Below are 10,367 nucleotides of genomic sequence, written 5' to 3'. Positions count from 1 at the left end.
AGACCAGCTGACTTCCTGCCCTTTGGGCAGGGGGCTGGACTCGATGATCTCCCAAGGTCCCTTCCAGCCCTGATGTCTATGAAATCTATGAAATCCATAAGGAGATAACTTGTGTGTACAGGACCCAGAAACTCCTGGCATTAGGAGCTGAAAGGATGGGCCAGGCAAAAATTGGCAAGCAGTGAGAGTCAGCATGCTGACTACTGCTGAACAAGGGAAAGTTCAGATCATCTGACCAACAACTGCAGCAGCAAGAGAGACTATTTCTGGACAGGGGCTATTCCACAATTGCCTGCCTGTCTTTATATTGCAGGTGTCTTTTATCTCCACTCACCAATGGTTTTACAACAGACAACTATGGAATACTTAAGCAGCAGATGCCATTATAAAGGCCCAGAACAGGTAAAACCGTTACATGGTAATATATATTAACCTCCAGGCCTCCCTGCCAGCAGCGATACTACTCTTGCAGTAGTAATTCAGAGGAATGCCAATCTCATTTTCCAACCACAGTGTTATTTTTAAGGTCTCCAGATAGAATTTGGATAAAACAAGTTCTACTTCAAATCCATCTCAAGCTAAATGAAATATGCTGATTAGATCTGATTAATACTGCAAAAGCAAAACTATATGATCTAACCTGTTTGTTAGCATCTGGACTTGAGTCACTACCTGGCAATTCTCTAATAACTTAGAAATGACTAAAGGGTTTAAGCTAATGTTGGAGTGATGTTGTAGCTCTGATGGCCCAGGAAACATGCAAGGGAAGGATTTTTTATTGGACCAGCTGCATAGTCGGGAGAGATTTAGACAACCTTTCAGGCCCAAAATACCCTTCCACAGCTACTACACATTTTAAATATGTTAGAAAAGCCTTGTTAGAAATAGACCTCTCTTAAGATGAAACTCCATCTTTTCCTTGTTACTTGTAAAGCCATCTCAGGGCCTTGTTACACCTTACACTGTAAGATGCACAATTGTTAAATCAGCTTAGGGTTGATCAGCTTAGTGGAGCAGTCGGACCTTATGGCAGTGGTCACTAACCAGTCGTTCATGATCGACTGGTAGATCAAGAAGCCTCCGACAGTTGATCTCAGTCTGGGGGTGCTGAGCGCAAGCATGCTCAACACCTCCTCTGCCAACTGAGATTGACTGTCAGAGGCTCTACTATAGGGAGTGGCAGGATGCAGGAGTGGCGGGATGCATGTGGTTGGGCTGAGCTGTGCCCCTTGCCACCAGGGCTGGGCTGGTTGAGTGGGACAATCCCCCTCCATCCCCTGCTGTGCCCCCTGCCACTGCGCAGCCCAATTCACACCCCCGGTCCCACTTCCTCTGGGCTCTGCACCCCCTTCTGGGAGGCTGGAAGGGAAGCAGTGGCAGGGCCCTGAGGCAGCTTATCTGCCTTACCCACTGCAGCCCCAGCAGGTCCTGCAACTGTGAGAAGAACCTCAGCCCATGAAGGGGAGCAGGGCCTAGGGCTGCGTCACTTGGGGTGGGCACTGGCCACATCTGGGCAGGGCATAAGCAGGCACCACCTCCACGTGCCCCTCCCCCCACCAGGCTCCTGCCTCAGTTTCCCTGCCGCGCTCAGTGCAGGCGGTGGAGCCTGCTCGGGCAGAAGTGCTGGTGCCTGATTCATGTCCCCGCTCCTCTGGGAAGGTGGAGTCGAGTGGCAGAGCCCCCAACACTGCTGTGGCATGCGATTAGCTGCCCTCACTGCCAGCCCGAGAGAACAGCCAATGACAAGCAGCCTTCCAGGTGTTAGTCCCAACCCACCCCCATCCCCCTCCTTCTGTGGTGCTGTGCCATGCATTCAGCATGTCTGGTCTCAGCACTGCATTGCCTGTGGCCATACTGCACCAGGCCTGTCTGGTCCCGCTCTGGGCTCCAGTGGTGCCTTCCTGGGGGATGGGCCTGCACTAGCCTGTCCTGAGCTTCCCACCTTGAGTCCAGCCCCAAGCACCAGAGCCGGCCCCCCACCGATCTCCCCCCTGGCCTCTGCAGGGGCTGGCAGGGCTACAGCAGGCTCATCCTTGTTCGGCAGCACCTTCCTCAGCTCCCGCTGCCTCCTTCTTCTCCCCTCCACCTGCTCTGAGACCTGGGGCCAGTTTGCACGTGGGGCAAATCCCTTCCCCCTCAACCCTGCCCTGCCCCACTCCCTCCCTCACCATGGGGGCCTCATTCCTCCCCGCTTCCCTCCTCCAGCTGGGAAGCTGCAGATCTCTTAGCTCTGACAGATGGTGTGTGCAATGGGCTTCTTCTATTCCACTTCCACCAGGGGGTGCTCTGCATGAGCACCTAGAGCAATCCTGCTGGAGCAGACACCAGAGCACTCTGACATTGGGAGACCAGGGACTGCAGCGCCATTGACAGTCTGCTCCACTCCCCACAACACCTCCCCTCCCTCCCATCCTGGGGAGAGCTGGCTGGAGTGCACACGGCTGCTTGCAGTCACAGCAATTTCAAAGTGCTCCAGCTGCAGGAAGGGCCAGGGGTTGGACATCTGTCTGCAGCTGAAATGCTCCATTTCTGAAGCATCTCAAATGTTATGTCTGTCCATACCCCATAGCACTGTAAAAAACAGCAATGCAAACTCCATGACATGCAAGGAACAAAAAGGGAAGTGATTTACATTGATTCTAATTCAGGAAATCACTTAAACATGCCCTTAACTTTAAGTATGTGATTAAGTATTTTCTTGAATTGAGAAGTTGTTTTTTTTTTGATTTAGGACCTTAATAGTGACTGAAGAGATGGAAAAAAAGGGAAAGAAATACCATCTTGTACTCTAACCAGTTGAATAAATAATAGAGCTCAATGTGGTTTTGGGCACTACCCTTGCCTCTAGTGTTCGTGGGTTTCATTCTCCTATTTAAAAAAAAATTCTCTTTCCTGTTGTTGCGTGAGTGACCCATGGAAACCAAAGGGGAAGCTGACTGACAGACTTACACAAAGGGAACTGTAAAATTGGCTGCACATGAACTACTGTGTCAAATGCAAAAAAATATGAACTGATAGAAATTCTCTAACTCTTAACTGATGAGTTACTTCTGTCATTTCAAACTTCCACGGAGAAGTATGAGTTATACATAGACAGTGTCCATTTTAGTTCTGAACTTTTCCCTTCAGAATTGTGCATGTTTGCCGTTCCTGATTATCAAATAAAAAATTGTGAACAAAATACTGTAATTTCTTAAGTTTCTTAAACTAAAGTTCAGTATAAGAAATTTTGGAGACTCTTAATAAAGAGCTAAGACCAATGCTGCTTTGTTCTTCAACTTCCTGTCTAAAAAAAATGGTCAACAGGAAAATTACTTTTCACAGCAAACCACAACCATCCTGTTTCTTAACACAGTCTTTTCACAGCTGCAGTTGCAGTACAGTTTTATCTCATCAAACTTTTAACTCCTTCAACTGACTGAAATCTTTGTTTCCCTTATTTAAATACCATGACAAAAGACAAAAAAAAATTGTTTGGTTAAGTCACTGTAAAGTACCAGCCCCACTATTTTGTCAACAGAAAATGTCTTCAGGAGGAGAAAACACCTGTTCTGAAAGGTATACTGCATGGTATAAAATTTATAAATATGGGCAGCTCAAAGCTAAACTCAGCAAATGATCAACGGGACTGATCTGTTCATAAGATTCTATGAAGAACAGTATTTACTTTGCATACAAATAACATGACTTGTTTACTCCTTCATTAGATAAACTATTTGCTTAGCCATAATCATGGTATTTACTTACTTCTTTTTTTCTTTTTTAATTGGTCATTTTACAACAGTAGAGCTTGGCCTCCTAATGGAGTTGATAGAGATAGATGTGAAAAAAAATTATCAGGTTGGTCTGGATGTTTGTGTTCAACTCACTTAAATGTCAAAGGGAAACCCACTACCCTAGGACACACCTTTCAAAACCACTCCCTTCCCCCATACTCCAGGCCAGCAGGACTGAAGTTCTGCTAGCAAAACTCTGAGTGCTCCCCACTCACAGAGGAACCCCTTCTTTCTGCTAGCAGCTTTGCAAATGAGAAAGCTTCTGTTGCCGGAGAGCATCTGATAAAAAGTGCGTGACCATGTGCTTGTACTTTCTGCTGGCTGCCATACCCCGCTTTAACAGCTGGTGCCTTCCAGGGTGCACTTCAGGCTGTGCTGGACCCAGCAGAAATCGTGTGGGGTGGTGATGAAGTCTGGTGGCTTCTTTATGATAGCTGCTTTCTGCTGGCAGAGGTTGTAATGTAGATAAGCCCAGGCTTTGGGAAAGGGGAAGGTGAATGGAAAAGACTTACCTAACTACCCTGCTTGTTCCAGGAGAAAAGAGATCCCTTTGCTATCTTTTTATATATGTCACCAGTAACCAATAACGCAAGCTGTTAACTCCACCAATACATAAAGAGTCTCTTGGGACAAGTAGATTGGATATGCAGTCCTACCCCAGCAATGTGATGGACAGTAAGCTTGGGCTAAGAAAACCCTAGCATACATTGTATTTCGTGTGCAAGCATGGGCTGAGGTTCAGTAATTTATCAAAGCTTAACTGTTTGATATGCAATAATGCAAGAATGTTGCAGATTCTACTCAAATTACAAGTTACGTTTTACTATTTTTTACTTTTTCTGCAGTACCACATTACAATATGTCATTAAGAAAACTAACCATGTTATAAAACAGATTAAGGTAAAAAATTAAACTTGGGAAGTAAATGTGAATTGTAAAGCTGAACTGATATATTATTATTAGATAAATGCAAACTGGACCAAATGTCTCCCTTATAAACACATTTTGTTGCTCCACTATTGCCAGTAGAGCTGCAGTATGTGCAGATTAAGTCAGAGCTTGGACAAGGACAACTTTCCAGTGGCTCACTATAAGATACCAGATCTTTTTCTGTGCAGTATTCGTGAGCATATATGGCACCTATAAGTGATTAGAAAAAGGGTTCAGATAGCTTTAGTCAGTTATCAGCAAACAACATGATGTGCATGGGTACAGAAACCTGCATGACCCATCTTACAACTCTTTATCAAGATGCTGATACAAACTGAATAATGATGTTGTTTCCATGGTACTTTCATTAGCTGAAAAAAGCACCATTGAGTTTTCAGAAAAGGAATTTTTGCAACTCAGACTGAAACTGTACCAAAAACTACTCATCACTCTCCGAACCCTCATTTAGCACAATGGGATATTCAGTTGTGTAGAGCAGTCAAGCATGCTTTCTTTCCTTGTGTGAGCAAACTGCACCTATTTATCCAAAATTGTATCCCTATATACTGAACATGGCAGTGACAAAAAGGACTGGTGTGTGCTACAAAGTTTTTCCAGAATATTAGTGTCGGCAAGGAACATGAAAAGATATCCCCTACAGATGCAGCTCTGCCAGTAAATCCTGCTCTGGATGGAAGGCAGTGAGGCCAGAAGAAGAGTTCTGCCACCTCAGCCTGTGCTGTTCAGGGGAATTATGTAACTATTTTAGCAGAAAACCCCTAAGAGCTACACCATGTCTCCCCTACACAGTTTTGCTGATGTAGCCACACCAGCATAATTACAGTGTCAGATCTTTAATAAGCCCTAAGACAGTAGTTTTCCACCTTTTTTCATCTGCAGACCCCTTTGGAAATTTTGAATGGAGGTGCAGACCCTTTTGAATTGTAAGTGTGGGTATTCACAGACTTTTACTTGATCATTGGCATCTTCTGCGGACCCCTTGGACATAGTCTGAAGACCCCCAGGGGGCTGTGGACCATCATAGGTTGAAAATTACTGCCCTAAGGTGTTAACAGTAGGTCTCCACTTAAGGAAGATGGTTGCTGTATTTAGTGGCTAACAGTTGACAGTTAAATAGTCTGGATTTGTAAATGATCCATGCTGCAAAGAGAAAGGTGGTATAATGCTTCACACTGAGGCGCAACAAGAAAGATCACTTTCAAAATTAAAAGGATAAAGGGCAGAAGGCTAGGCACAGCTGCTGACAGAGGTGGAAAAAAAATAATGGTGCTTTACCCGAAGAGGAGACGTGTCGGTTTGACCTGGCTTGCCCAACGCCTGTATAGATTGTGTGCTTCAGTGCGACTTCTGCACACTTTCATCTAATAGCTGATTCAATCACCTATTAGATGTAAGCGCCCAAATGTCCTGCTGAAGCATGCAATCTATACAGATGTTGGCTGAGCTGGGTCAAACTTATGCAGCTCCACCTCTGGGCATGTGCTGGGCTTGGTGTGGGGATGCGCTGAGCTGAAAGTAAAGCTCCGTTTTCCCCCCCCGCAAGAATATAAATACTTTGAAAACCAGTATTAATTTCTTCGTATCTTATTTTCTGGACAATAGTGTGTACTAACACTATTTAAAATAAGAGAGGGACCAGTGCCTGAACACTCATAATGAATCCTTGCATGACAGACATAGTTAAGGTAAATTACAAAGAACCTAGGACTAGAGTCCTGCTCATTCAGCTCCAAAAAAATAAAAATAAAAAAAATTCTATGTTATCCATGTTAAAATATTTTCTATATTTGGCAACAGAAATTAAAGGCCCCTCTTCCTCAGTGAGGAAACATCATATACAAATCTAGTTATTTATATTTACTGTATAATCAGTATCATGGACTTTCTGCCCTGCAGTGTGGCCCCCTGCCAGGAAGGGGCTTACACTCGGGGAAACCATGACAGGGGCTGCTGTCCCCATCATGGTCACTCCCTTCTTGCTGCGCCGCTCCAGCGGCTGGGCGGGGCCAGGACCAGATGCCAGCTGGCAGGGGCCCTTAGGCAAGGGGCAAGAAGCAGAGTTATTTCCCCCCACCCACCCTTGGCCGCCGCTGCCGCCATTCACTCTGGGCCTGGGGCAGGAAGTGGAATAAGCCCCCTCAGCTGGACACCAGAGGAACAGCAGGCAGAAGGGGGCTTATTCTGCCACTTGCCACAGGCACGGAGTGAGCAGCAACAGCCGCAGCTGGGGTGGGCAGACCCTGGTGCGGTGCCCTGGGGGCAGAAGGGAAATAATCCTGCTCCCTGCCTAAGGGGCCCTGCCAGCTTGCATCAAGCCCCGTCCGGCCGCTGAAACGGCAAGGGGGGAGCGACCATGACTATCATGGTTTCCCCAAGTGCATGGGGGTGGGGAAACCTGCTGCGGACTGTGATGGTGCTGGGATGGGGGAGGACTTGGAAGTCTCTGGCCCCCGCCAAGCCCTGGTGCTGCCAGGTGCAGTCTGCCACAGCTCTGCCTGCCCTGCAGTGGGGCCCCCCGCTGGGAAGGAGCTTGCACTCCCCAACACTATGGGAATGGCTGTTGACACCACCAAGAGCCCTGTCCCTTCACCGCTGCAGCAACTGGGTGACTCCCTCTTGCATCTGCTGGAGAGGGCTTATTCCACTGTTTGCCCCAAGCAGGAAGTGAGCAGCAGCAATGACAGTCAGGGTGCGCAAACTCGGCTGTGGTCCCCTGGGAGCGGTGGGGGTAGAGGGGGAAACCCCCCCTCCTCGCCCCCTGTGCCTCAGGGTCATGCCAGCCTGCTGCGGGTGGTATGACCTGGCTTGGGTCTCTGCCAGTGGGACAAGGATGGGGGGAATAAAATCCTTCTCTGGCCAGTTCAGCCAAAGCTACTCCCTGGGCTGGTCATGCCCTCACTTTGGAGCAGCCAGCACAAGGTAGTGCAGGTCCATGCTGGTGGGACAGGGGAGGTAGAGGGAAAATAAACTTCTTCCCTGCTCCCTTCCGGGGCCAGTGTCTGGCCAGACTTTTCCCCCTGCCTGTTCCTGCTTGTCCATGCTTGGCTGGGGAGCAGAGGGGCAGGATGCTGGGGGGGCTTTGGTTTTGGTTAAACCAGGAAGGGATCTGGGACAGACACTGCATAAACTCATTTGAGCTCAATTAGTTAAGTCTGATACTACATTCAACCATCTGAAACTGGTTTGGCCATTTTGAAACTGGTTTATATGCACTGAACATCTATTCTGTTACAAGTTTAAACCAGTTTCTGATCACTTAAACCAGTTCATGTGTAATGTCTATCCCTAGCCTAGTAAACTCGTGTCTCTTGTATTAGTGTCTCTGCATTGAAAAATGGTGATGGGGCATTTTAACTAAAGCCTGTTTAATGAGCTTTAGAATTAAAGTGCCCCTGCCACTATTTTTCAGCACAGGGAGACTGATACAAGAAAAGCTCCAGGCATTTCAATTAGAGCAGCTCTCGGAGTCACTCTAATTAAAGCATACATCCACAACACACAGTCCCAGAGCATATGTATAAATGCCCTTAATTCTGAAACTTTCAAAGTTTTTGAAGCAAGCTTTGTAGCTCAAGCTTGTCTTGAGAAATAAGTTAATTTTCACATTAATTTCCTATGCTAAAAGAGAAAGAATGGCTCTTGTAGTTATGTCGGGTGGCCAGAGTGAACAAGTGGACTGTAAGTACATTGTTTGCATCTAGCTAGCCATTTTAAACCACTTTGAGGGCCTGGTCTTAAATATGACAGACTGAGTCAGAAGCAGACAGACAGCTTACTGTGGTTAATCGTTTCCTGCATGATTAATTTCCAAGCAGAGAAAGAGGAAGGAACAAACAAGAAACTGTAGAAATAAAAAGAATTAATAGAACTCAAAGAGGGAAAAAATGAAGTCACCACTTGATTCTCCTTCTCAAGGGTTTCATTACTTGGTGCAAAGGAATAACTTCCCAAGTAGCCCTAACTCTGTTCTGTTAAAAATGCCCTACTTCTTTACTAATTACATTTAAAAAAAAAAGAATCCTCCTACCTCCTGAATTTTTTTAAAAAAACTGGTAAGTTAGCCACTGTTTTAGCAAAATCACTATCAAACAATCAAGAATTACTCAGCAGGAAGAGAAAGCCCCAAAGTTACAAGCATCACAGTGGGAGAAAAAAAATGAAACTAAACTTGATCAGAAGAAAATTTTCCCCAGAAATTTCTATTTTCAAACAAAAATGCTCTTTTTGTTTAAAGGGCACTGCTCCCTAGAAACTTTACACAGGGAATACAGTGAATGCAAGGGTTTTCTTAGCCCAAGCTCACTGTCCACCTCATTTCTGGGGTAGGACTGCATATTCAGTTTCTATTCCTACTTGTCCCAGGAGACTTTTTATATATTGGTGGAGTTAACAGCTTGCATTATTGGTTACTGGTCACATAAAATATAGCAAAGGGGCCTTTTTTCTCCTGGGAGAAGCAGGATAGTTAGGTAAGTCTTTTCCATTCCCCTTTCCTAAAGACTGGGTTTATCTTGATTACAACCTCTGCCAGCAGAAAGCAGCCATCATAAAGAAGCCACCAGACCTCATCACCACGCCACACTGCTTCTGCTGGCTCCAGCACAGCCTGAAGTGCACCCTGGATGGCACCAGCTGTTAAAAGGGGGGGCATGGCAGCCAGCAGAAAGTATAAGCACATGGTCATGCACTTTTTGTTAAAAAGGCATTTTATTTGAAAATGGAAAATCTAGATTTTTTTGCCAAAAATTTCAATTCTGAAATATTTAGATTTGAATATGCTCTAGTGCTGCCACATGAAGGTTGTAGCTGCAGCATCTCAGCTTCCTTACTCCTCTATTTATCACCCAATGGAAAGAAGGGGACATCACCAGGAATGACTATACAGCAGCCGCTCGGGGATGTAGGGGGGCAGTCAGGAAGGCCAAGGCAGAGATGGAATTAGGACTAGCTTCCCAGATTATGGACAATAAGAAGTCCTTCTTTAAATATATAGGGGGTAAAAAGAAGGTTCCGGGTAACGTGGGGCCCCTGCAGGACGCATTAGGAAATCTGGTTGTCACACCAGACGAAAAAGCTAACTTGTTTAACGATTTCTTTGCCTCTGTCTTCCTAAGTAGGGACCATAACAGCCACCTCCCTGCTGGGCCCCCCTCAGGCCCCAGAGGAGGTACACCTGGGCCAAGGGTTAGTGAGGAACTAGTTAGGGAGCTTCTGGAGGGACTGGACGTGTTCAAGTCAGCCGGTCTGGATGATCTCCACCCTAGAGTACTAAAGGAATTGGCCGAGGTCATTGCAGGACCCCTGGCACGGCTTTACAAGCACTTGTGGTGCTCTGGTGTGGTGCCAGAGGATTGGAAGAGGACCAATGGGGTTCCCATCTTCAAAAAGGGGAGGAAGGAGGACCCGGGAAACTATAGGCCAGTTAGTCCTACCTCAATCCTAGGCAAGCTGTTTGAGAAAATTATTCTGGCACACATCCAGGAGGGGCCAGCAGGGGACTGCATGCTTAGGGGCAACCAACATGGGTTCAACAGTGGCAGGTCCTGTCAGACCAACCTGGTGGCCTTTTATGATCAGATCACCAGATCATTAGATGCAGGGGTAGCAGTGGACATAGTCTTCCTGGACTTCCGGAAGGCT

At 46.4% G+C, this 10,367-nt stretch overlaps 1 protein-coding gene across 4 annotated transcripts in view; it reads right to left on the bottom strand.

Moving 5' to 3' along the window:
* WIPF1 (WAS/WASL interacting protein family member 1) overlaps positions 1 to 10,367 on the bottom strand; it is an 84,544-nt gene that overhangs the window by 22,223 nt on the left and 51,954 nt on the right. The window lies entirely within an intron of this gene.

Source organism: Crocodylus porosus, unplaced genomic scaffold, assembly GCF_001723895.1.
Source record: "Crocodylus porosus isolate Cpor-Errol unplaced genomic scaffold, CroPor_comp1, whole genome shotgun sequence".
NCBI lineage: Eukaryota > Metazoa > Chordata > Crocodylia > Crocodylidae > Crocodylus > Crocodylus porosus.
This window is presented reverse-complemented; position numbering and strand designations above follow the sequence as displayed.